Here is a 27,378-nt window from a genome sequence, read left to right as displayed (position 1 = left end):
CCATCTCTTTGTCCAAGGTTGCTCCATTTAAAGTTTTAATGACCCTCTGTTGTTAGCCCTATGCCAGATCCAAGAATTCCTCTTGTTACCTCCTGTGGGGTTGAGCTCAACATGGAGGAAAATGACAGCAGAGAAGGCAAAGACTAGCCTTGCAATCAAAATGTGGTTTGCAACTTGATAAAAATACATACAGAGTTTGCAGTCTCAAACAGAGCTAACAAATTGTGCATAGGCAGATTTTCCCAAATCACCACAATAACATTTCAAAGATTTTTCAGTGCTAGACTAACTCATTTTCCATTATTACAAAACAATTGTAATGACTTTTCTTCATTTCCTGATGGTATATCTAGTCTATTTTTTAAAAAAAAAGTTTCACAAAAACTAATCTAAAATGTTCAGCCTAAACTACCAGGGTCCTGTTTAATAGAAGACTGAATGAAAGTTGAACAAATACATTCAAGAACCAGAGGGAAAAAGGGAAACTAGAAGACAGACATATGAGTAAACTCTTAGCATCCCCTAATTATTACTGGAAATGAGCCTCTGTCTCAAGTTTAATTTATACTTACCCCATGTGAAGCCCCTTGAGTTAATTTAAATGGAATCTGTAGGTGGTCTGGTCCTACCAATGTACGCACATTAAAAAGATGCACTTTTTATGGAATGTAAATAGGAATCAGATAAATAGATCATTAAACCATTTGGTATCTAAAAATGGAATTCTCTTCATTAAGTTTGCCACCTCCATAGGTCAAGTAATGACTTGGGGAGAGTATCAGAGGGAAGTGAAAATATTTCCAAAGTTCAGAGTCTCAAGGAGTACCGGCTAGTATGCACCTACCATGTGAAAATCAGGTCTTGTGCCTTTAAAGGTGTCTCAAGTTGGCACCCAAAAATCATTAATCATTTTTGAAAATGTATGCCCCTGTCTTCACGTATCTATATGAGTCTCTTCCAAAAAAGTTTAATTGAGAGTATCTTCCATTAAAATAATACAATCACAGTAATATTTCCACAATAAACCTTACTTTTGTCCTCTTCACTTCCAGCACTAAATATACATGTGGAATATTGTGGAGTTACCACACGCTCCTCTTGTAACTGCCCACTTTCCCTTGCCATTGCCATAGCAACTTTAATTCTGCTGGCACACTGGGAGAAGTGACTTCTTTGAGCTTGTCTACTGCAAGGGGTAAAGGATTGTGACAATTGCCACATAAGTGGCGGCTCTTGTGGGATTCAAACTCAGATGCTCAGAATAAAACTTCGTCTGTACAGAGGAAATATGTAACCTACCAGGCAGTGTGTATTGTGTGTCTTCCTTAGTGGGTGATCTACAGAGGATATGAATATAAGCGGCCAAAAGAGAGAATATCTGTCCCACAGGAAGTATCTAGTGTATTGACCAGAATGGGGTCTGTCAAAAGCATCTTCCACTAAAAGTTTTAATCTTGTTACCCCAACCCTTAAGGGAAAAGGAAGAGCTAAATGAAATTTTAACTATATTTAAACTATTCTTCTTTCACATTGTAATTGTGAAAGGGGATCAATTTATGAATTTGTCAGGGTGCCAGTTAGATTTTAAAGCTGAAATCTAACAAACTAGGTTTGCCAATATATTAGAATCCAACAGGATAACCTCATTTTTGGAGTCCAGGAAGCATTAACTTAATAGTTTAATGCTGGGTTCTTTTCAGGTCAACTTTTAACTTGAATAGTATTTCCTCAAATCAGGACACTTCCTTATTCTTAACCAATTAATTTATTAATTCACCCAGAACCATATTAATATATATTTAATAGTTTATCACTCAAATGTAGACACAATCAGATGTGCGTACTACACACACAATACAGTCCTGCAAACAGACTAGTGTTGAAGCTTAGTAATTATATCAAAGAACAATGCAAAAATTACCAAGATTTCTTATTACATTTACTTTTGACCAGCAATTTTCAGTTCTTTAGAACCTAATTCATTTATTACACTTGCAAGAGTACACCTGTCTTTAAGGCACTTTGAAGAGTGTGGTTATTTCTCTTCGACTACAATGGTCCAAAAGGGACAAGTTTAGACTATTAAAAGCAATTCCTTAAAATACTTTTTTTCACTCTTTCTTAGACCACTTTGCTTGGACTTAGAAAGGAGTTAAAATAGAAAGTATACTTACTTAGTCTCACTAGAGAGTGTAGACTTAGGGCAGGTCTACACTTAAAATGCTTCTGTAGCTCTTTAATGAAAACACTCTCTGCCAATGGGAGAGAGCTTCTCCAGTCAGCTTAGTTACTCCACCACCGCAAGAGGCAGTAGCTATGTTGGTGGGAGAAGCTCTCCTGCTGACACAGCGTTGTCTATAGCTGTGCCTAGGTCAGTACAACTACAGTGCTCAGGGGTGTGAATAATCCACACCCCTGAGTGACATTGGTATACCAAACTAATTCTGTGGTGTAGACCAGAGCTTAGCAAGATAACCTACAGTTACTGCTATTAAAGAATGAAAGGAGAAATACAGTCTTTGAGATAAAATATCATCACTTCTTATCCTCTTAACCCTGGGATGGGGGAAGACCTCTTTCTAGCTGGCTGGTCCAGGTGCCAGTTGCACATAGAATTCTGCGGCTTCTTGTGTTGGGCACAGTCAACTCTTGAGCGCATGGTGACCTCAGTTTATATACCCTATTTTCGGGGCTGTTTGGAGGGGGGCCACCCTCTGATTCCTGTTGGATACATGCCAAGTCGGTTCTCAGATTTCAGGTCTTCGTGTCTCTGCTGCTTCCATTGAGATCCAGCAGATTGTGGTGGTACATACCAAATTTCCTTAATCCTTTTCTTATTGGTGGCTTTTTAAGTTTGATTAATTTCAAGGGCTGTATTTCATTATTTGCCCTGACTGTCAGTTGGGATCCCATCTTTTAAGCAATTTCTCTTAATAGCCCAAAGCTATACTCTGGAAGTATCTTTCAACATTTCTACTTCCTCGTGCCAAATAATTCCTGTTACTTCTAGAGTGCAACAATTATTTACAATGAAAACCAACAAAATCCTTATAATCTTCTAAATTGGAGGACATACTCTGTACATTCTTTGATTATACTAAGGACTTCACATTATTTAGGACAACATTTTCCACATATAGAAGGCTATCAATCTGATTCACATGGCAAACAAATATGCAGACTCTAATTTTGGGATGAAAGATTATCCACAGTACATTTGTTTTACAATATCAATAAATCAAATTATAATTTGAGGTGAAAACATGTGGCTTGGATTTCTTGGGGTAACAGTTTGCCCAATTTGACCTTCAATCTTACAGCCACATTTCTAATTAGTTTAATTTGAAGCTCCCCCACCCATCTCTTCTTGGCCCATTGCACACTGAGTGGATCAGTTTGCAATGGAAAGCAGAGTATGACTCTTATTTGCTAACTTGGAGTTTTTTAGGTGCGTTTGGAGGGAGAAAGAGGTTTGTACATATGCAAATAATGAGAGATGACTAGGTAATTAACAATACCATCATTTAGCCATTTTAGTTTCTATAGTTGGGAAAGGGAACACTCGACCTTGGCTGATCTGTGGTCCTTAGTCCCACAGATGTGAACTATTTTCTTATTGTCTTAAAAAGTGGATTATATCTTGGGATAAACAGAGGCGGGATAGCTTTTCTAATTTTTGAGGACCAGAAGGAATCGTTAGTTATTAATCATTCAAGGCACATCATTCCTATATATCCCTTACAGTATGCATCAAGTCAATATCTAGATTATTGAGCCATCTAATTGCTGCATCATAAAGGGTAGCAAGGTGTTGTAATCTACCCTCCAATCTTCTAATTGTGCTCCTCCACTACATGCTTGATCATATTCATCACTGCCCCAGAGTCACACTGTGAAGATTGGGCTAAGCCAAATTTCTGCTTTGTGTCAACAACCTTGGCAGTTCCAGTCAGGAGCCTGCTAAGCCTAGTCCAGGATCTGCATCTCAGGTTGCAAATAGGCAGATACAAATTATGCTAATGAATTTCAGAAGACCTGGGTCTCTATTCTAGTGTTGCTGCCACTCTGCAAGGACATAGCTGCTGGCTATGAGAAACTGATGAAGATGTTTAGGCCCAGTGGTCAGAGCCAGAATCAGTCATCCAGGATGAGTTGGAGTGAGACTGGAGGCTGAAAAAGGGTTGGAGCTGGAATAGTAATAAGGCAGGATCAAAAGCAGGGCTGGAGCAGGCCAAGGCTTAGGAATTATGTTGCCATTGTTAGGCAGGAGTGAGTTCCAAGCCCTGGAGTGACATTGAGCAGACTGAGATGCTGTTCCTCCTGTGAGGCTTACATACCTGGTCTGGGAGTCACAAGACCAGTTCCTGGCTTGTGGATTGGCTGCAGCCTAGCACAGGGGTGACACATCACCTTTCACTGTCCCTGATGTTCTGTTGTTCTTCCGAGACTGGCACTAGGCCAGCAGCAGTAGACATGAGTGCATGAATCACCACCGCGAACTGCAGGTGTAGCTGTTTTTATCTGGAGGTAGGCAGATCTTCTTATCGGAAGTGTGCGTTGCCTATCTGCATCTACTGGAACCATTGACAGCCTTGTATGCAGCAGGTTGTTTTCATCAGTCATAGCCCTCCTTGAAGTTTTAAGGGTAATCGCATCTCAAAGTTTAAGGGATCAGTTAGATGTTGATGAGTGGCTAAGGCAACCACTAACGGTATGGGTGGCTGTGTTCGGCTCCGAATCAACGAGAAGCATATGTGACTTCTGCTCCAAACTAAAGTATCATATTCAGCTGAAGCAAACACCAGTGTCTGGACTGAGGTTTGTAAAACATTTGCATCTACTCCCCAGGAGGCTTCTGCTAGCTGTTGGATCAAGGCAGTGCAGAAAGTGAATTTTTTCTTTGTGTTCTAGAAGGGACTAGTCAGTTAGGCTATTGTCCAGTTTGACCCTTAAATAAGTGACAATTGTCTGGAAAGGGAATGGATAGTCTGCAACATAGACTGTAAGGGGGCTGACTGGCCAGTTCATTATTCACTTGGAAGGTTGTGACCAACATTTTAGACTCACTTAATGCAAATCTCAGCTGATGAGGGTAAGTGGCCAAAGCATGTGTATCCTGGCTGAGTGACACTTTGATATTGTGAAGATCGTTACTCACATCAGCATGACAGATGTCAACTACATATATGGTACTTATTGGCCTTAGTTGTTGGTATGTAAACTATATATCTATCTTTTAACAGGAGAGGAGATGGAGCAGATCCTTGAGGGAGTCCATTACGGAGATGCCTAATCCAGCTGGTTTTGTCTTTAGCTTGCAAGATGATCCTCAGATCCACCAGAATGACACCAACTTTCTTGCCCTTCTTGAAGGCATCTTTGATGTCTTGTGTTAGGCAAATAACTTGAGCTTGAAGCCAGCCTGAATAAAAGGCAATTGTGGTTCAATAACATACCTGATGTGTGTCAGATTCTCTCCATAAGCTTGTATGTGATCCAAAGGAAAGAGCTGTGTAATCTAATTTTAGCTACGCAATCGAGAAGCTGCTATTTTCAGTGGCATTAATGCTGATTTTGCATTTAACATATTTGTAAGAAGGTTGCTTTTCTTTGCACAGACTTGGGTTACACGTTTGGGGGAGACAGAACATTGCCAGATCTGGTTCTCCTAACTCAGGATGCATGGAGGCCTGCATGTGAAGAGGCAACAGGAAAGACTCAGCTATGAGAAGAATTGGTCCTGATTACCATTGCCTAATGTGCTAGAATGATGCTGAAAGCACAGCAAAACAGGCTGTCCTACGATGACCCAGATGTAACATAGTATAGAGTAACCAGTGCAGGCTAACTTGGAAGGAAGATCAACCAGACAGACCTCCTGGGTAAAGGTGAGTTTCTGGAGAAGCCAGGAGGGCCTTGCTCACAGGCCAGTCCTAAATAATCCAGCTGGATACCCCTCTTTGTAAAGTGTAAATTCTATTTCATTTTGAGGTCTGAAACCTTGTGCATCTGCAAATACCTGTGCACATCAAAAGGGGATTTACCTAGACCCAGAGAGTGTTCTACAGTCCAGTTATAACATTCCCCTGAAATTTGTGCTTTGAACTTATCTGCAGTTTAACGAAGTAAATCAGAGTGAATCTGTGTATCCTGGAATTGTGATTGGCATCAGCATAAAGTGTGTTGTTCTGTGAAAGCAGCTGGTTAGATCATCAGTTCCCCCTCTCCATGGTGTTATTCATACCACTTCTTATATTAGGTGGTGGGGGGGTGCTCTACTGTAAATTACTTCTCATTCTCCACCTGAAATCTAATGTAGAAACCCCTGGAAGGCACTTATTCTGCACCAGCTGGAGGAACAGGAGTCCCAGCATCTGATCATTCATACACTCTCATGCCTCCCCATCTCAAAACTGTATACAGAGTTGTTATAGCCTTGGCGATCCCAGGATATTAAAGACACAAGGCGGCTGAGGTAATATCTTTTATTGGACCAAGAGTTCTGTATAGTTGGAAAGTTTGTCTCTCTCACCCACAAATTTCAAAACTGACTGAAATATTTCAACAATTACCCAAAACAACGCAGGCTTGCTAGATTCTAGGAAAGCCAGCTCCCATGATCGCATTAGCATTTTCCAATGGCATCAACTACCTTTCTTACTACAGTATAATTCCAATAAACCAGGGAAAGTAATTGTCCTGAATATACAGGTCCATATCAATTTGCTAGTCTAAAATCACAGATCGCTTTGCCACTGGATGAAATTGTTTATAGACAGTCAGTACAGGCAGAAAATTATGGAGTGGCAAAAAGAAAACTCCATCAGGTAATTTCTTGGCCATTTGCCATCTACTGGTGGTGACAAAAAGAACAGGAGTACTTGCAGCACCTAGAGACTAACCAATTTATTAGAGCATAAGCTTTCGTGGGCTACAGCCCACTTCATCGGATGCTAATCCGATAAGTGGGCTGTAGCCCACAAAAGCTTATGCTGTAATAAATTGGTTAGTCTCTAAGGTGCCACAAGTACTCCTGTTCTTTTTGCGGATACAGACTAACACAGCTGCTACTCTGAAACCTGGTGGTGACAGAAGCAGTTCAGATAATTAAGATCGGAGTCACTAAATGTTCAGTTATCTTAGTTATGTAAATTGACATCAACCATGCATGAGTGGCTTAACACTTGGTAAAAGTGAAATTCTTTTATTATCCCTTATTTTCTACCTATGATAAAGTTCTGCCTAGTTAATTAATGTTCCATTCCACAGAGAAGTCATAGGGCTTATGCTATTGTGTGGGAGAATTTTCCACATCTCTCTTCACATGGTAATTAGCAGTACTGAGAAATTGTCAGTTTCAGGAATTTTAGAGATTAAATCTACTGCAGTAAGCTGAGCCATACCTATTTAACAGAACCTAGTACCCAAAATAGATTTCATATACTTAAAGTGCACTGAACATGTCAGACAGATTTTCCTGGAGCAGCTTTTGGGCTGGAACCATTACCCTTTTCCATGGAAATAATTTTAATTAGTTCAGATGAAGATTATGAAATGCTGCTTTATCGTTCATCAAGGTCCCGTTGAATTTAGTGAGCCAAACCCATCCTTGACGTAAATCCTTTGACAAAGGAGTTATCCCCAGGATGATTTAAGACCAATATATCTACTGTTTAGGATTTCCATTTTATTTATTGTCTGTTCATTTATATAGGTTAAACCACAAAACTAAGTTAACCACTTCCATGCTGGTCTTCTACACCAAATCTATAGTCCTGTGTTCTCCTAACGTCCTACTGAAATCAGAATGGAAAGGCCTGATTTAGCCAGCACCATTAGAAATGCATTTCCCCGTGTATTTGGCACATTCAGCACCAGCACATTGGTACCAAGTGGGTCTTGTACAAGACCATAACAAACATACCTTATACCCGACCATGAATTTACCTGCTGCTACAAAGTGGGGATTGCTTAGCTGTCACAGGTTTAGCCATTGCAGCAGTGGGCTGTGATCTCCCTTCCACTGGAAGTCATATAGGTGGTAGAATAGTGTACTGCTTTCATTGCTTTCACTCTACGAGTGTCAGTTATTGAGTTCTCCTTCCAACACCCTATCATCAATAGTCTGGTGGAATGGCAGACCAGAAAGTATCCCTCTGTGGGATGGCTACATCTGTTAGCGCACACAAATAACTTCCTGGGTATCTCCAAATCTTTCTGGAGAGGAGGGACAGGAATACCCATGTGATCATCACTGATGGCATAAATACAGGAGATATTGTGAATTATAGTAATTATGCAAGGCTTCACCAGACTACCAGCTCTCTTGTAGCGTAGTGACAGCCAGTGAGAAAAAATAATTACAGCTAAGAAGATTCTGAAGAAGCAGCAGGAATAGCCAAGTGGATGACTGAGTTCAGTGAGAGCTGGTAGGTGTTCAGTACATTAAAATCAAGTCACTTGTTTAAGTGCTGTAAATGAGGATTTAGTAGCCTTATACACTTTAGCCTTATAAACTTTATACTCTAGTTTTTTGAATATCTTGTCCTTCATTTCTAGAGTGCTTTAAGTCCCCATCTATAAATGGGAGTAACAATCACACATCCTTTCTCTCAGCGTTTGTCTGTCTTGTGTGTTTATACTTTGGTACATGTATTGTCTTATGTGCATGTAAGTTTCAAGCACAATGAGGGCCTCTGAGTACTCCTGTAGTACACAAAGGATAAGAGGAAAAGAGAAAGACAGGATGTGAGTCACTTGCACAGGCTCACACAGTGTGCACAACTTGATGTTTTGAATCATGTAAGTATTTCTCAACCTGATTTACAGTTTGAGGGTCCTTAGTATGAGAGTGACCCTTGGTTTAAATGAGAAACAGGACCTTGTCTGTCATTTTTAGATATTTTTAAATTTTAGGTATAAAAAAATATCCCCTGTTCTCCTTTAATATTAACCTCCTCCCGCTTCAGAAAAGTGACCTTGGGTTCATTTCTATTATATTTCTCTTATTATTATTTATTTACTTCAGGCTGCACAGATGTAACTGAGGGCAGGATTTAGCCCTCACTATGACTTAAATGTACCTTGTTATCAAAATTTAAAGAGTATAAAGGAAGTTTGTGTGTCAATCTCTATCATGTAACAGAGCAGACAAGAAGACCATAACAGCAAATGGGTCCTGAGAACTAGTATATAAATACTTAGTTGTAGGCTTTTGAAAGTGTGTATTATTTAATAAGCAGCCTGCAGTGGCTCCAAAGGAATTGTTGCAGTCCATAATGTCAAGTCCTACTTATAGGCACTTTACTCTATAGATTTTTAAGCTGACTGAACTGCTATAGTGCATTAGTCTATCAGGTACTACATATGCATGGTAAATCTGAGTGCTCAAAATTGGAACGTTGTGCTGAACTTACTGAGCATGCAAAATGGGAATTAGTGAACCCCCAAAGACTGCAGTGTTTGAGTTATTCAAATTAGTTGCAAACTGCTTGAATTATCACCTAAGAACTTTTTGTTTCCATGATGAGTACATACCTTTATGAGACTTGACTCTCATTGAAGATCTAACAGGAGTCCTAGAAGTTTTACACTGAAATAACCAATACTTTGAAAAGGAGTACTTGTGGCACCTTAGAGACTAACCAATTTATTTGAGCATAAGCTTTCCTGAGCTACAGCTCACTTCATCGGATGCATACTGTGGAAAGTGTAGAAGATCTTTCTATATACACACAAAGCATGAAAAAATACCTCCTCCCACCCCACTCTCCTGCTGCTAATAACTTATCTAAAGTGATCACTCTCCTTACAATGTGTATGATAATCAAGGTGGGCCACCTTGATTATCATACACATTGTAAGGAGAGTGATCACTTTAGATAAGCTATTAGCAGCAGGAGAGTGGGGTGGGAGGAGGTATTTTTTCATGCTTTGTGTGTATATAAAACGATCTTCTACACTTTCCACAGTATGCATCCGATGAAGTGGGCTGTAGCTCAGGAAAGCTTATGCTCAAATAAATTGGTTAGTCTCTAAGGTGCCACAAGTACTCCTTTTCTTTTTGCTAATACAGACTAACACAGCTGTTACTCTGAAACCAATACTTTGAGCAAGTTTACTAGTAGGAACATTCCCTAAAACAGAGTAAACAATGCAGAATCTCTCCAGACAGCAAATTCCAGAATCAGAATTACAATTATTTAAACTGAAAACTTGTTTATGCTCATCCATTCACAAACAGGATTATACCAAGTAATGCTGGTGTCCAGTGTAAAGAAACCTAATTTTGTATTGTGAATATATTAAAGTACTCAAAGTTGTCTTCTGTAACCAATTTTCATACAATCTGCAAGTGGAAATATGTTGGCAGAAAATATTAACTGAATAAGTTTGAACATCAAATTTATAAAAACTGAGCTGTTCAGACAATTTGTCAACAGAAAAAAGTCTAAATTCAATATCTAAAGTATATGCTGTGAACAGAGTGTTTTAGTCTTCATTTTCCTTTTCCACAAAAACAAGGTAATATTGCTATGTGTGCTGCTTCTACAAAATGCCCTATGACATCATTTAGCAGAAAGGATTGTTTAATGCTGTATATTATACCACAAGCATAGAGAATGTTCCTGAAACTTTTACATTGAAAAAGATGTTAAAAGAAAAACTAATAGAAAGAAGCCATTCAGCATTGTTATTTTGTGTCTGCTACACAGTATACTCAAAAGTGTTGCAGAAGCAAAATACCCCAAGCTGAATGGCTTGCCTACTCTTAGTTTTCAATATATTTCTCAAGGGAGTCCTGGTGTTAAGATAAATATTGAAAGATGCCTGTTGCTAATGTAAGCTACCAATTTACTGCACTGATCAATGTGGCTGAAGTTAGAAAGATGACTTGATAACCCTTTTGTTCCTGTCACAGGGTTTCAGCTACCTGCTATGCATCACTGCTTAGCCTGTTTCCATGGTCACAAATACACCCATGCAGTTTCCTTTTTTGCCTTTTTTCCACAGTTCTCCAGGGAACAGAATATGACAGAGGCATATTGTAGCAGGAGCTTTCCACACAGCTTCTGTCCTCTGCACAGCGCACCCTCTGAGCTCCTCTCCCATTCTCTCTCTCCTGCTTGATTTTTGTGGCATAGCAGACTCAATTCATGTAAGTAAGTAAGACTCAATTCCTGAATTTATGGCTGCCATGCACTGTACTTCATATCTAGTGCATGTCTTAGTGTCTCACTTTTCCCAGTATTCTTAAAGAATTGCAGAAGAGCTTTTTATTGTTTTATTTTTAATTAGGCCCTATTTTCCTTGTATTCTTAATAGATGTTGCAAAGGAAATTGTTACTTTAAGGCCTCTGAAGTTTTTTATATTAACACCTCCTTTCACTGGTACAGTCTTTACAATCCCAAAGGATATTATCTGTCTTTTCCCGGATATTACTCATAATCCATCTTTATGTTTGTTAATTAGAAATAGATTACAATTTAATCCACAATGCCCTGTTAGAATTCTAACTACAGCCACTTCACTCTTCCTCACAGGGCCTTGGATTATATCAACTGCTAGTCTACTTCTCAGAATTTTTTACCCCTCATTTCATTTGCCCACAGTTTTTGCCATTCTTACTTAGCTCATTTTTTATTAGGTTTTTAAATTCTAGTTTTCTTAAGGGGATCCCTAGGTCACCTTGTTCATGACTAACAGCACAGTTTGCCTATCCGGCCTCCACATTGTTGCTTTCTATCACTGCACATGCTGGGATCCATGCTATTACTATAGTTATATCCAATTGCACCAGTTTGGCTGTTTGGTAATATTTCATTAAGAATATAATTTCTGCTGTCAAATTTACCATTCTAAATTAATTGAGCCCTGATAAAGAAACATAGAATAGCCACAGCAGCTAGCCACACATCTAAAGCCCAGTTTAGTGCTAACATAATCCCTATAAACTCACCTGTAAAGCCATATATAAATTAGCCATCACTATGGCTTTCTTTAGTCTGAGTGAGGCATGCAGATAGAGGTTTCCACTCTTCCTATTGCTTCCACTTTGGAGCCATATGTATATATTTGGCAATAGTGTCCCCTCTTATGACAAATATATTGATTTGCTATAGTTTGTATATTTATCATTCTTCTTTTCTTTATTTCATTCTATAATTCCATGTCTAACTCAGGGAGAGGGGACTGGGGGGATGGCTTTCCAGTGATAGAGTATTTTCTCATAGCTATACATTTTTGTTTCTTTCAATCCTGTCTTTTCATTAAGATCCTTTATCCATTTCTGTACCTTACTGACATGGGGAATTTTGAGTTTCTCCTACTTGGCATCCACTTAATTCCCAACAATCATAATATATTAGCTTTGTGTTATCTTCGCTATTACCTGGTACTTTGGCCCAGGAGGTCGAGTCTGAAAACTTCATTTTAAGTGTGATAGACATTTCAGTGGCTGCCCTCTGTAGTACACACAGATGTGTTGTAATGAAGGCACCACATGTGATACGCAACACTTGTGCTTGGATATTGTCTAGTTTTCTCAGATTTGTGTTCATTGCTGACCCAAAGGACTGACATTCAGATTCAGCTGGTCTAATTAGCCTTTGTATAGCATTTCCAGTTTTCTTATCTTCTCTCCAGGATGTTTCAGAGATATATTTAAATAAGATAATTCTGCCTTTGCACTTATCTTTAATATTTTCAATATGCTCCCTCTAAGTGAGCTTGCTATCAAATATCACACCTAACAATTTGTATTTTTTCACTATATGTATCTGTAAATCATATAGATGTAACTTTATATCTTCTGGGATTTTCCTTATTGTGAAGATCATTCCCTTAGTTCTGTCCATGGAGAATTTGAAGCCCCACCTGTGCTTAAGTGCCCCATTGAAAGTGCTGCCAAAAGATTCAAGGTTTCTGCTTTTGGTCCGGATGTCACAGTTGTCTGCAAATCATGTGTTTCCCATTCTTGTACTCATCTCCTTAGGGAGGTCATTTGTCATGATGTGAAAGAGGGTTGGGCTAATTACACTTCCCCTGTGGAGTTCCATTTGAGGTTGATTATACATTGGGGAAAAAAAATTCCATATTGGAACTTTTGCTTAAGAAGTCCCTTTATCCGTCTGTGCATTCTTCCTAAAATACCCATAGAGGCCACCATAGTCCCTCTCTCTATAACATAACACACTGTGGGCTTTTTCTATGTCCAGCAAGGTTAATATAATGAATTCTTTGGTTCTCAGACTTTTTTATCCTTCTGTCTCTATCCTTACAGAGTGGTCAATCACACACACTCCTACCTCTTCTGAACCCACTTTGCATTCCATCTTTGAACCTGTTTCTTTCTAGGCATGCTACTAATCTCTCTGTTTCCATTCTTTTCATGGTTTCACCTAAACATGCTATGAGGGCAATTGATCTGTAAGCCTGAGGTCTTGAGCACAATTTACCTGTTTGCTCATTGGGACAATAATCACATGTTGCCAGTCCTTAGATATTCCACATTTTCTCCCTACATTATATAATTTTAGTCTTACCCTCAAACTTCCTTCACTTAGGTGTTTATTTCAAAGCTTATTTTGTCCTTGTGTGGGGTGGTGCTTCTGCTCCTTATTATCTCTCTTTGGAGTTCTCTCATATTAAAATTTTTAGTTAAAATAATATCCAAACACTTCATCATCCATGATTATCTCTAATGAATATTCTTTTCCTCTCCCTAATTTAAAGCTTCTGAGCAGTGTCATTACTGACTTTTTGAAACACGGGGGGCCAGAATTCCCCCTTCTTTGTTGGAGCTTATTAGTCCATACCCTGCAAGGCTTGATATTATTGGCTCTTACTCTTTATTCCATTCATTTTCCTAGTTTGTTTATATATCTGCTGTATTTCTTATCTGTGACCCTCAAAGCATCCCAGTGCCAGTGGGCTCACTGGTATCAGGTATGGAGTTTCAGTTGGCCTTACCACTGCAGTGTACCCCAACTCACTATGGTTATAATCTGTTTCTAAAAGGGGTTATGTAATATGTTGGAAAACTAATATCTCATTGATCATTAATATTCTTGTGTGACGAATGTATGTGGTGTGTATTAAGAGTTATGGATATATGCTGGAATGATGACTTAAAATATGGTTAAACCAAGGGAAGTTGGATAACTGGTCCGCCCTAAACAAAAGGTATGTGTATTTGCTTCTCTGACCAGACTGATCATCAGGCAGAGACTATCAAGGTCAATTTAAATATTTGGTAAAAAAGCTATCAATCTAAAGAGTGGGGGAGGAGACAGCATGGCATCTACACCCAGGAGGAGAGAGAAGTTTGGTCTGGGTTTTCAAAAAATACATTACAAAGATCTAAAGATGAGAGTGGGAGCTGAACCTCAAGTGATAAGCGCAATAAAATCAACTGATTGTATACAGTATTATTGTATTATAAAAGTTGACTGATGTGTTTTATGAAAGTATAACACACTGGTGATTAATATAAAAAAGTACATATTAACATTATAAGAAAGTGTGGCTATTCAGTGATATTTACACTGTGTCCAAATAAAGAGAGAAACAAGTCTCTCCCAGATAGATAGCTGTGACTTTCCCTCCTACCTGTCTTCTATATAAATTAAGCATGGCAGAATCAAAACATTGGAAGCCTCATTTACATACAGGGGGATGGGAAGCCCACAGAAAGGACTCTTGAAACACTGAACTTGAAGATATAAACAAGACTGAAGCTATCTTTTGGCATCCATCAAAACAGATACAGAGGAACAGAGCTCTTGAAGCTGAGAGAGATGCATCCTTCAACCAACAGTGGACTGAAGTCTCTGGACACTGCATATAGGTGGGATCTATTCACCTAACAGATATTTCAGCTTGGAAGACATGGGAAACCAGACCATTGTGCTTCTATAGAAGGTCGTGACAGAGAAAGTCAGCCATGACTCGAAAGAAGATTGGTAAGAAATTTACATTGAACAAAGACATTGTTAGGTTAAGTCTAAGCCAGTAGAAATTGTTTTGTTTTACTTGTAATTCTTTATCTTCATTCCTTATACTTAACTCACTTAATCCTATGTATATTATATATATATATATATATATATACACACACATACATACAGACAGACACATAAACTATAAACCAACTCAGTGCTGTATTTGAAACAAAAGGGTGTGTTTTCCCCCTCCCCCGGCTAGTTAAGTTGATAAGCTGTGATGTGCTTTTGTCTCTTTAAAGGAACAAACTAACCTTATTATTTCCCTGAGAGGTGGGACTCTTCAGGCATATGGTTTGGGGGAAGTTCGACACTGGGAGTGTGTTGGGGTAATCTTGCTGGTTATAACCCCGGCAGGTAGAGCAATAGAAAGGCATCTGCGGTCAGAGCTGCTGAATGAGCTGTCTGCCACAGACACTCACAGGCGTGACCTGCATGCTTGTAGGCTGGCTGGGAGCATTCCAGGCTGGGAGCTACAGCAACAAATCACTGTAGGGTTGCAGGGCAAGTGGTGACAACCCCTCACTGGTCTGAATTTCACCCCATAATGTGACAGTCTTTATTTACTCCTCCGCAGTATGTTCTCTGCCTTTCTCTTTTTATCGCCCTTTGTACAATGTCCTTACTTTTTTCACATTTCATTCAGTCCTCGCGATTTAAAGAATTTTTTGCTCTTTTGTATGCCTTATTCCTTTTCCTAATTATTTGACAGTCTATGTTCCACCATGATACTAACACTACTTAAAAGACAGCAGGAGAGTGGGGTGGGGGGAGAAAACCTTTTGAAGTGATAAACATCCATTTTTTCATGGTCTGTGTGTATAAAAACATCCTCACTGCATTTTCCACTTTTATGCATCCGATGAAGTGAGCTGTAGCTCACAAAAGCCTATGCTCAAATAAATTGGTTAGTCTCTAAGGTGCCACAAGTACTCCTTTTCTTTTTACTTAAAGACAGCCAGCCTGTCTTAGGAATAGCTAGGCTGGCTGTCTTTGATTCCCTTAACTGCATTACTACAGAATTCTCAATATCTTCATTTATACATTGATCATTCATGTATTCCTCACTTTTGTTTTAAAAGAGTTTCCAAGTTGCTTGTTTTAGTTTCCAAGTGGGGATATTATCCTTGCTATTCCCTCCTCTCTGTAAATTTCCGAGCTGCATTGACTTGCTATAGTGCTAGAAGCTATTCATAGACCCAGGCATGAGAAGCTTCTGTCAGTTGTAATGAACCTAGTAGGTGCTCCATTATTTAAAATTATTTTTAAAATGTCTTCAAATAATTGCTCTAAACACTTTTTTTATATTTTTTTCTTATTTCTTCGCAATCGGTTGTGACTATTCAGATCACCACAGATAGGCATGTGACATCTGCAATTGATTCTTTCAGATTCAAAGTCTCTCGTTTGCTGTATGGGCTATAAATAGGGCCCTACCAAATTCACGGCCATGAAAAATGCATCACGGACCGTGAAGCCTGCTCTACCCTCATGAAATCTGGTCTTTTGTGTGCTTTTACTCCATACCGTACAAATTTCACGGGGGAGACCATTGTTTCTCAAATTGGGGGTCGTGACCCAAAAGGGAGTTGCGGGGGTGGGGGAGTTGCCGTATTGCCACCATTACTTCTATGCTGCCTTCAGAACTAGGTGGCCAGAGAGTGGCAGTTCTTGGCCAGGCACCCAGTTCTGAAGGCAATGCTGCACTAGCCGCGGCGCGGAAGTAAGGGTGGCAATGCCATCCCATGCCACCCTTACTGCTGCGTTGCTGCCTTCAGAACTGGGCAGCCGAAGCATGGCAGCTGCTGACTGAGGGCCCAGCTCTGAAGGCAGCAGTGCAGAAATAAGGGTGTCAATACCATACCAGGCCATCCTTCCTTCTGCGCTGCTGCTGACGGCGGCTCTGCCTTCAGAGATGGGCTCCTGGCCAGCAACCATCACTCTCCAGCTGCCCAGCTCTGCCGGCAGTAGTACCGCAACCTCCCCCTACAATAACCTTGTGACAACCCCACCACACACACACACACCTTTTTGGGTCAGGACCCATACAATCATAACACTGTAAAATTTCAGATTTAAATAGCTGAAATCATGACATTTATGATTTTTAAAATTCTATGACTGTGAACTTGACCTAAATGGATCATAAATTTGGTAGGGTGCTAGCTATAAACATTATATAAAGTTTTAGAGATGCAGAATGGTTTTGTATCGGAATCTCAATAGCATTATAGTTGATATTGAGCTTTTTAACCTTTATTTCAAGGTAGTTCAGGTTCTCTTTAATGAAGTCCACCCTTTCCTATTTATCATGTCTATATATACCATATCCCAGGATTTTATATTCTAGTTTTTCTATGAGCCAAGTCTCTTGTAGGGAAATTATATCAGGCTTTGTTTTCATATCAATAATATTTTTCTTTAATTCCTGCCCATGCTCGGTTAGGTTCTGGGCACTTCAGCTGAAAAATAGTCACCACCATTCTTTTAACCCTCAGTATTTCTCTCACTTAGGAAAGTATGAAGTTGTTCCACAGATAGGTTGTTAGCATATAAGTACTTTTCAGCAGCTTTGATTGTAATTCTCATTTTCTTTGTTTTCTTTCCTGTTTGAGATGTACAGTTTTATTCCAATCAATATCTCTGTTTCTATAAATAGCATATCATCTCCTTTTACCCCAATGTTATTCATGATTTCCTTTCCATTAGTTTGTTGCTGGCTATTCCCTTTCCCCAGATCATATTTTCTTGTCCCCTCTTTTTGGTATCTCCTAGCAGCTTTTGTATATGAAAGGTTATTAGTAGTCTTTGTTTCTGTATTTCTTTAACTCGCTTTGCCTCAGTACAGTCACCATAGGCTGAACTGTGTTTTCTTCCACAGTTGCAACACTTTTGTTCTGTCCCTTCCTCACAATCATCATATGAATATTCACCTCCACATTCACTACACCATGTTTTCCACTTGGAATTATTTGCTATATGACCAAATTTTTGGCATCAGTAGCATCTCACAGGATGAAGAATATACAGCTTAGCGCAAAACATGATACCCTAAAAATACTGTCTGGTAGCATTCTTCCCTTAAATGTGACCTGCACAGCTGTCGTGGGCTTGCTACTACCTCCTCTTCTGCTAATTAGCCTCTTAACAGTTATCTTGTATTCACTTATCCCTTGATTTATTTCCTCTCCTGACATTTCAAGTGGCACGCTATGTGCTACCCTCTTGTTTCTGTGAGGAATTTGGGTAACTGACAGCTTTTTTTTTTAAACCTAGCCTTCTTTCATAAGGTGCTTCCCTGCTTGTTTTTGGTTTTTACATTCCTCTAACAAGTCTCCAAGTAGTTTCTTAGCTCTTACTAGATCTCCAGCACTCTTTTTGATCCATTCTCCAATTTGCAGGAGGGTTGATCTCTCTATGTCCTTATCTAGGGATTTTACTAGTATGTAATTTTCCCCATTTCCCTTTCCCCTATGTGCTGGTCCTTCTTCTAGTTCCAGAGAATCTACCCTTTTCTTTCCCTTTTTTACATCCAGTCTTCTACTGTCGCTTTCCTTATTATCTAGCCTGATTGCAGTTTTATTTGTTATCTCTTCCATTGCACGCTGGCTGGCCGGCCGGCCGGCCGGCCGGCAGTGTACTGAACCCTAGTTCACCAGCCCAAGCACTCTTTTCATCTAGCCCTCTCCTCACCCCCACTTCCTGTTCCTCCCGCTTATATCCTCCCAATTACTGCCAATTACATCAATAACCTACTAATTACCACCCAGGTGCTTATAATCCCCAAATTGAAAGTGGGTAACTGCTTCCAGCCGAGCCTGCAGCCTCTTCTGTGCTGTTGCTATCACTCAGTCACAATGAGGCATGATCCTTGGCCAAAATGCTGCATGTAAAATAAAAATGTTTTCAGTTCTTTAAATGCCCACTGCTTTTGTAAAAATAAAACTCCAAATTCCTGCTTACTATAACTTGACTGAAATCAATGAAGTTATACCAAAGATGACCCAATACTAGTGTAAATTGGCATAGCTCTATTAAAGTCATTGCACATGTTTATTTTTATTAAAACTGGCCTGAATCTCTAAAGAAAAATGGCTCTTTTTCTAACCCATCTCTTTTCGTATATATATGTGTGTGTGTGTGTAAGATGTTTCCTATGTTTTAATCAGTCTATTAGTATCTCAGAAAGGATTTCTCCCTCACACCTGGTTAAGTTTTCAAACAAGTTCCTGTGTTTTCTCACATTATGACCCTCATGCTTGGGATGAGTCCCGAAAAACATATGCAAAGCTACCTCATTACTGTCCTCCAAGACTCTCCATGATGCCTACAGAAAACTTGACAATGGTTAGGCCTCTGGTGTGCTGAGACCACGGTCTATCATGCCAACCAATACCGTCTCATTTCCTCATAATCCCCCATCTCTTTGTGTGTATCCCACTCTTGTGTCTTGTTTTGTACTTAGACTGTACCCTCTTCAGGACACAAGGACATCTTTTTCTTCCCTCAGTGGGCTGAGAGGAGACAGAGAATCTATGGGAAAGGAGGGACCACCCTTGTAGCTCCCTGATGTGCTCTCCTCTCCTTCTGAGGCTATCCATCACCCCGCACTACCAATCAAGTCTTCCACCTGTTGTGCCAGGTGGATGGTAGAGACACTATGGTAATACAAAAAATAATTATAGTAGTAATATATACTGGTCTATTCTAAAATAGCTTCTTGAGTTGATCATTTTTTAAGTAATGCACATTTTAGAAATATAGTTTTGTAAATTTACACAAATGATTTACCCAGTCTATACTTTAAAAAATAAATAAATCAGCTTTGTTTTAAGGTTATTTCTAGAGTTATGGCTCTACCATGAAATGTATGTCAATAAATTGTCAGTCCTACATTATTCCCTCAAATAATGCATAATATCACAGGATTCAATTTCACAATTATTAGCACCAGTTAGCCCTTTAAATTTAACAATAGATGAAAAGCCATGTCTGTTTCCTCTCATTCGTTAAGTAGCCAGGTCCAAATCAAGGTGTCTCAGAAGCTAAAGATAGTCAAAATGATTAAAGCCAAAGCTAACAGCAATTTTACTTTTGCTTAAAGCCCTTTCACATTTGTTGTTATATTAGCATGACAAGAGCTCCGATGCATAACCTAAAGAGTGGTCCTGAGAAACCTGATCCTAATGTGTGTTCTATCTATATATTGCTTGCAGGATTAGGGTAGATAAATCAATTAATCTGGGTGACAAAGGCAATCAAGGTGAAAAATTGTCTAAATTTTAGACCGACTTCCCTACACTAGCAATTGTGAACAAAATTAATCTCACCACATTTTCCCTGCTAATTGCTGCTGTATCCCTGTGTAGCAAGGCACTGCAGTCCCCTCTTGGCTCTTGCCCCTGCTGTGCTGACAAAATCACTCAGAGACCCTGGGGTTCAGTAACCACTGGTGCCATTTATTTACAGGCTGTGCTCCCACCACCTTTTGACCATACACTGCTTTGGTTCCAAGCCGAACAAACTTCCACTCCTCCTCCATAGCTTCCTTCCTCTCATCCCTTTCTATAGCCCAAGGCTAACTGGGCAGGCAGCTGTTTCTCATTCCCCAATTAGGTACAGTTTCTCTCTAGCCAATTCCAATTTACCTCCCTTAACGGGAGCTGGCTTGACAGAGGGCTGAGTCAGCAATTCTTGCCCAGCACCCTGTCACACCCTCATTATTCATTTTTGTATTTATTTTTTTATAAATATTTATTGAGATATGTAAGCTTTGGCTACATACACACAAGAGAGAGTCCCCAGGGGTTTACTCATGGCCAAAGTCATTAAATCATTAGAGAGGTCAGGATTACAGGATTTAACCTTCCACTGACACCTGTGATTTTTCTTTTGGGGTATTATATATTCATCCTCATGATGAACTTCTATAAAAGCTTTAAAACATCCCCTAAATCTGATGGTGAAAAATATTATTGCTCATGTATGGAAAAAGAGTTCCCCACTAGAGACTTGTCCTGCAAGGTACTGAGTGGTGTCAAATCCTATTGATTTCAGCAAGAGTTAAGAGTGTGCAACACTTTAAAGGATCCAGACAGCTAGTTCCAGGACTGGACCCCTACAGCCTGAATTGAAGTCTAGAGTCCCATTGATTTCAATGGGCTTTGGCCCTTGAGGAATTCCACCATGGTTTCAACAATTTCCATCCCACCATCAACCTCAGTCTAGACCAACCAACACAAGTGTTCATTTCCTGAACACTACTGGGCTAATAAGCGATGGTCACATAAACACCACCCTATACCGGAAACCTACTGACCACTATACTCACCTATATGCCTCCAGCTTCCATTCAGGACACACCACACAATCCACTGTCTACAGCCAAGCTTTAAAATACAGCCGCATTTGCTCCAATCCCTCAGACAGAGACAAACACCTACAAGATCTCTATCAAGCATTCTTACAACTACAATACCCACCTGCTGAAGTGAAAAAACAGATTGACAGAGCCAGAAGAGTACCTAGAAGTCACCTACTACAGGACAGGCCCAACAAAGAAAATAACAGAACGCCACTAGCCATCACCTTCAGCCCCAACTAAAACCTCTCCAGCGCATCATCAAAGATCTACAACCTATCCTGAAAAATGATCCCTCACTCTCACAGGTCTTGGGAGACAGACCAGTCCTCACTTACAAACAGCCCCCCAACCTGAAGCAAATACTCTCCAGAAACCACACACCACACAACAAAACACTATATCTTTATCTAGGGATATCCTTGCAACAAAGCCCAATGCCAACTCTGTCCACATATTTATTCAAGTGACACCATCATAGGACCTAATCACATTAGCCACGCCATCAGGGACGCATTCACCTGCACATCTACCAATGTGATATATTCCATCATGCACCAGCAATGCCCCTCTGCCATGTTCATTGGCCAAACTGGACAGTCTCTATGCAAAAGAGTAAGTGGACACAAATCTGACATCAGGAATCATACCATTCAAAAACCGGTAGGAGAACACTTCAACCTCTCTGTCCACTCAGTAACAGACTTAAAGGTGGCAATTGTGCAACAGAAAAGCTTCAAAAACAGACTCCAACAAGAAACTGCTGAGCTTGAATTAATATGCAAATGAGATACCATTAACATGGGTTTGAATAGAGACTGGGAGTGGCTGGGTCATTACACATATTGAATCTATTTCCCTATGTTAAGTATCCTCACACCTTCTTGTCAACTGTCTAAATGGGCCATCTTGATTATCACTACAAAAGTTTTTTTCTTCTGCTGATAATAGCTCTTCTTAATTAATTAGCCTTTTACGCCACTTTTTCATGTTCTCTGTATGTGTATCTTCTTACTATATGCTCCATTCTATGCATCCGATGAAGTGGGCTGTTGCCCACGAAAGCTTATGCTCAAATAAATTTGCTAGTCTCTGAAGTGCCACAAATACTCCTGTTCTTTTTGAGGATACAGACTAACACGGCTGCTACTCTGAAACCTGTCAGAATGCATAGGGTATCTTGAAAATCAAACTTATGTCATCACAGTGAAACTCTGTTTTCATGTACAGAAAATTTCTTTTGCTTACCAAATTGATTTTTAAGGAAACATCAAGGAATGAAATAGAGCAGCACAGACTTATTAAAACAAATGTGAATATGATCAGCCCTGTACCCAATCTATTACTGTCACTACAACCCTCTGTGTCCACCATTCTTATCCTACATGTCAACATGCAGATACACAAAAGTAAGAAGAAAACTTCATGTAGGTTAAAGAAAGCAATATTTCTCCTGTATATTTATTGTACAATATAAATATGGTTATGTACCTACATTAATGCTAAAGGATGTGTTGTATTTATGCTTAACATTTGGCACTGGGAGTTTAATCTCTTTTGTTAGATCATTAATAAACATGTTAATGTGGTAATTATGCATTAAATATAGTGTTAGTACCTGTTGAGATCTATTTTATTTCCAAATTTACCATTATGCCACACTGCCTGTTGAGACTTATATACAGAGAGTAACTATCACAGGCTTCCACCCATAAGAAATACAGGTAAGTCAGTTATAGCACTGGATTGAGACTGTTTTTAGAATTCTATGACTTCAGCAATCTTTAGGAATTCATAACGGGGATCAGCTTGCAAATGAATAGATATCTGATGAGGTGTGAATTCTCCCTTCAGCACCACCAGTCTCTAGTGAGTAGAGTTCACCACCATGAGTTTGCACAGTTGACCGTGTTTTCTTAGTTCAGGAGACTAAAGGCCGTGGCTACACTACAGAGCTTACAGCAGCAATGCAGCTGTCGTGCAGCTAGTGCAGAGGCTCTAAGCTGAAGGCAGAGAGCTCACCGGTCGACTTAATGACTCCAGCCCCCAGGAGCAGCAGTTGCTATGTCAGTGGGAGAAGCTCTCCCACCGACATAGCGCTGTCCAGATTAGTGCTTAGGTCGGTGTGATTTACATCACTCGGGGGTGGCTTATTCACACACCTGAGCAATGTAAGTTATACTGCAGTAAGTGGTAGGGTAGAGGTGGGAAAACTGCGGCCTGCAGGCCACATCCGGCCTGCAGGACCCTCCTGCCCAGCCCCCGAGCTCCTGGCTGGGGAGGCTAGTCCCTGGCCCCTCCCCCGCTGCTCCCCCTCCCCTGCAGCCTCAGCTCACTGCGCCACCGGCACAATGCTCTGGGCAGCGGGGCTGCAGAGCCGCGGCCTGACCCGGTGCTCTGTGCTGCGCGGTGGCGGGGCGGGCTCCAGCCGGGCGGCCCGGCTGCCTGTCCTGGTGCTCTGGGCGGCACAGCAGTAGCGCCGTCAGCCACCAGTGCTCCAGGCAGCGCGGTAAGGGGGCAGGGAGCAGGGGGCATTGGATAGAGGGCAGGGCAGTTCAAGGTGGTGGTCAGGGGGCGGGGGTGTGGATGGGGGTGGGGCAGTCAGAGGGTGGGGAGGAGGGGGGTTGAATGGGGTGGGGGCAGGGGTCCCAGAGGGACAGTCAGGAAGGATAGGGGGGTTGGATGGGGTGGCAGGGGGCAGTCAGCAGCAGGTGTTCCAGGGGCGGTCAGGGAGTGACGGGGGGCAGTCAGGGGCAGGAGTCACAGCGGGACTATCAGGGGACAGGGGACAGGGGGTATTGGATGGGGCAGGAGTCCCAAGGAGGCTGTCAGGGGGCGAGAAGCAGGTGGGGTTAGATAGGGGTCGGTGGCCAGGCCACTCCTGGCTGTTTGGGGAGGCACAGCCTCCTCTAACTGACCCTCCGTACAATTTTGGAAACCCGATGTGGCCCTCAGGCCAAAAAGTTTGCCCGCCTCTGTGGTAGGGTGTACATAGCCTGAGTCACTTCTCATTAATGCAGGTAAGGGTTAAGGTAATTGGTGAAGAATTATAGGGGAAGCTGACACAGCAATCAGCAGCCAAAATGAAGTGTGAATAAATATATAACTTATTGCCTTCAGTACATTCTCTTCAACAGCTGCATGTGGAGAATACAGACTCTTTCATATCAGAGTAAAGATTTGGAAAACATAGTATTGTTAAAGCCGTATGGTTCCCAAAATAGTATTGTTCCACAATATGAAAGTGTTGCTGACATATTTTATTCAGAGTGCATTTTAGGAGAGAAGATCTTAGAAATATGAAATTTACATTTTAAAACTTTTTACAGAAAATCTATAAAAATGAAGTAATTTTAAAAAACGATTAGAGGAACATCAATTGTTGTTAGTGAAAAAATTAGAACAGTTAAGCTTACAGGAAAAGTTAAGAATGTGTGACCGATGTGATTTATGAAGCATGGACTGTGTAATCTATTTAAAGTTTGGTGCTGCTATGTATTGCTAAATCAATTGTTCTCACACAAACTATGACCTGAAAAAGCAGTAATGTCATTTACTAATAGTTTCTAACAAGGGGTTCCAGAGAAACAAGTTTGTGACTTTTAAAATAACCATCTAAGTGAGGTTAAATAACAGTATGGTGGATTCAGTGATTAGGTAGTGCTAACTGTAGGTCATGAGATGAAATTATCAACTCACCTGCCAATTCAAGTGGACGTCAAATGACTGTTTTATAATATATAGGAAAATACCTATATTTGGGGGGGGGGAGTTGATTTTTAACATGTGCAAAGATTCATGAACGTAAGGCCTTGACTGCACTACACAGTTTTGTTGACAAAAGGCAGCTTTCGTCAACAAAACAGTGGAGGTATACACACTGCAATGCTCCTCCTGCCGATTTAACTCTCCTGCTATGCCGACATAGTAAAACCACATAGACGAAAGACATAGTACACAGGAGGGCGTGGATCAACTTGGTCTGTGGCTGGGGCTGCGGGGAGAAATCACTTGAGGAAGGCGGGGGGGGAGAATCACAAGGACTTCCCTACACTCCCCACCCCATTCCATGTATCTTCCAGGCCCACAGCAGTACCCAGGGCACTCCATCCCATGAGAGATTAAACACAATGACAGCCGCACATACATAGGGCCCTATGAAATCTGTATTAAGGAGAACACTAATGGAATCACAGAATTAAAACATTAACGCAGAATCCTGCTCTCTCCAGCACTCGCACCGCAGCAGCAAACAGGGCGGCCTGCAGTGCTGAGCTACGTGCAGTCACACTTAAGAGCGTCAAACTGCTCCGGGGTTGGGAACCTCCTGATCTGCTGTGCTCTGCAGAGCTGGGGCAGGGGGCTGATGTCAGGATGTCCCCCTCCCCCCACCAGTGTACCCGGTCTCCACTGAGCTGGGGTGGGAGGGCTGAGGGGAACCTGTCTGTGCACCAGCCTCTGGCTCAGGAGTGGTTGCTGCTGGCGGCTCTCCGAAAAAGTGTTCAGGCTGGTGAATGCTCTGCTTAAAGAGACAGCATGCGGACTCACTCACTCAGGCACACACATACTCCCCCCAAAACACACACTTCCCCCAACACACATACACACACGCTCCTCCCCACACATACACAAACTTCTGTGGACATCTTGTGATACTGTTCAGCAATGTCAGTTTGGTGATATTACCAAGTGCTACTTTAAAAAGTGATTTAAAATGTGTTACTTTTCGGGCACACACAGCAGTCATTACAAGGTTCACAGCATGGTGCAAACAAACAATGCCAGGCTCAGTACACTACAGCAACACACATTACTGTGACTCAGTGTTAAAATGCTCCTTCAAAGCCTCCCTCAACCAAATATCCCCCCCACCCACCCATTGAGCTCCTCTTGTTGCCTTGTGTTCATAAGGCACAGCACAATACTGAAGAAGAGTGCAGGATCCATGCTTTCTGACAGAGATGGCTGGTTCACAGGTTACCAGAGCAGTTGAAAAGTGTCTGGAAACCTAGTAGGATGCCCATGGAATGATGGGATTGAGAAACCTGCATCATGCGACTCTGTATCTGCCCCATGAGGCATTGCAAGCCCTTCCCAAAGCACGCTGCGGCGAGCTGCACAGTGGGATAACTACCCATGGTTCACTGCCCTCTGTGTCAATGCAAGAGCTACTACTGTGGATGCGCTCCACTGAAACAAGGAGCATAGTGTGGACGTGCAACAGCAGTTTAATTATAGCACTGGCTATACATCAACGTAACTTAAGTTGACTTAACTTTGTGGTGTAGACATAGCCTAAAATCGTGCTCTAGAAAATGAGACTACGTTCCTAAAATTGATTTTATATAGAATCTTTTAAGTACTACTGGACATAGAGGATTGACACCATATGATCAAGAGATAACATAATGTGTGTGGCTTAAGTCATTATTACCAATGAAAGCAATGGCTTGTGATACTATGACCCATCCCAGCAACTTCAAGTCAAACAGTAATTGACTCATTCCGCCACTGTAGAGCATAAAGTATCACTTCCATGACCTTAGATCATGTGCTTGTATGACAATATATGCTAAATAATATGACCTTCAGAAGCCAAGATATGCAACTGCAGCTAAACAAATTATTTGGCACAAAATTAAAACATGCCTCATTTTGAGTTACAGATTCTTCCACCAACATGCTGTCTGAGCAAATACCAACTGAGTTCATCCATGAGAATTCCTCCAAGTTACCAACACAGATCTCGGAGGAAATTCAATCACTCTGTACTGGCTCTGCTAGGAAATAAAGTTATTTTTTTCTGGTTCTGATGGTTTTTATTCTTTGCCATCTGATTTGTACTAGATTAGTCACTTTAATTATGATAAATCAATACCTGAAGAGGTTAAAAGCACCTTCATATCTGGTTGAATTTCAGTTGCCTCACTCACTGAGGTTTTAGGTTCGGGGGTGGGAGCAGAGAAGGAGGGAAGGTAGAAGCTTCGGCTGCAATCATGCCTATCTTGGAACCG

General features: G+C 40.8%; 1 long non-coding RNA gene across 1 annotated transcript; it reads left to right on the top strand.

Annotated features, from left to right (window-relative positions):
• The first annotated feature begins 11,056 nt into the window (after positions 1 to 11,056).
• Positions 11,057 to 27,173, top strand: LOC140906894 (uncharacterized). The gene is made up of 2 exons (XR_012157288.1): positions 11,057 to 11,158; positions 27,031 to 27,173. It is a non-coding gene; the product is annotated as an uncharacterized LOC140906894 (long non-coding RNA).
• Positions 27,174 to 27,378: the final 205 nt, after the last annotated feature.

The sequence above is a fragment of the Lepidochelys kempii genome, chromosome 1 (assembly GCF_965140285.1).
Source record: "Lepidochelys kempii isolate rLepKem1 chromosome 1, rLepKem1.hap1, whole genome shotgun sequence".
Taxonomy (NCBI): domain Eukaryota; kingdom Metazoa; phylum Chordata; order Testudines; family Cheloniidae; genus Lepidochelys; species Lepidochelys kempii.
Note: the sequence above shows the minus strand (reverse complement) of the source record. Positions and strands in the feature narration are given on the sequence as shown.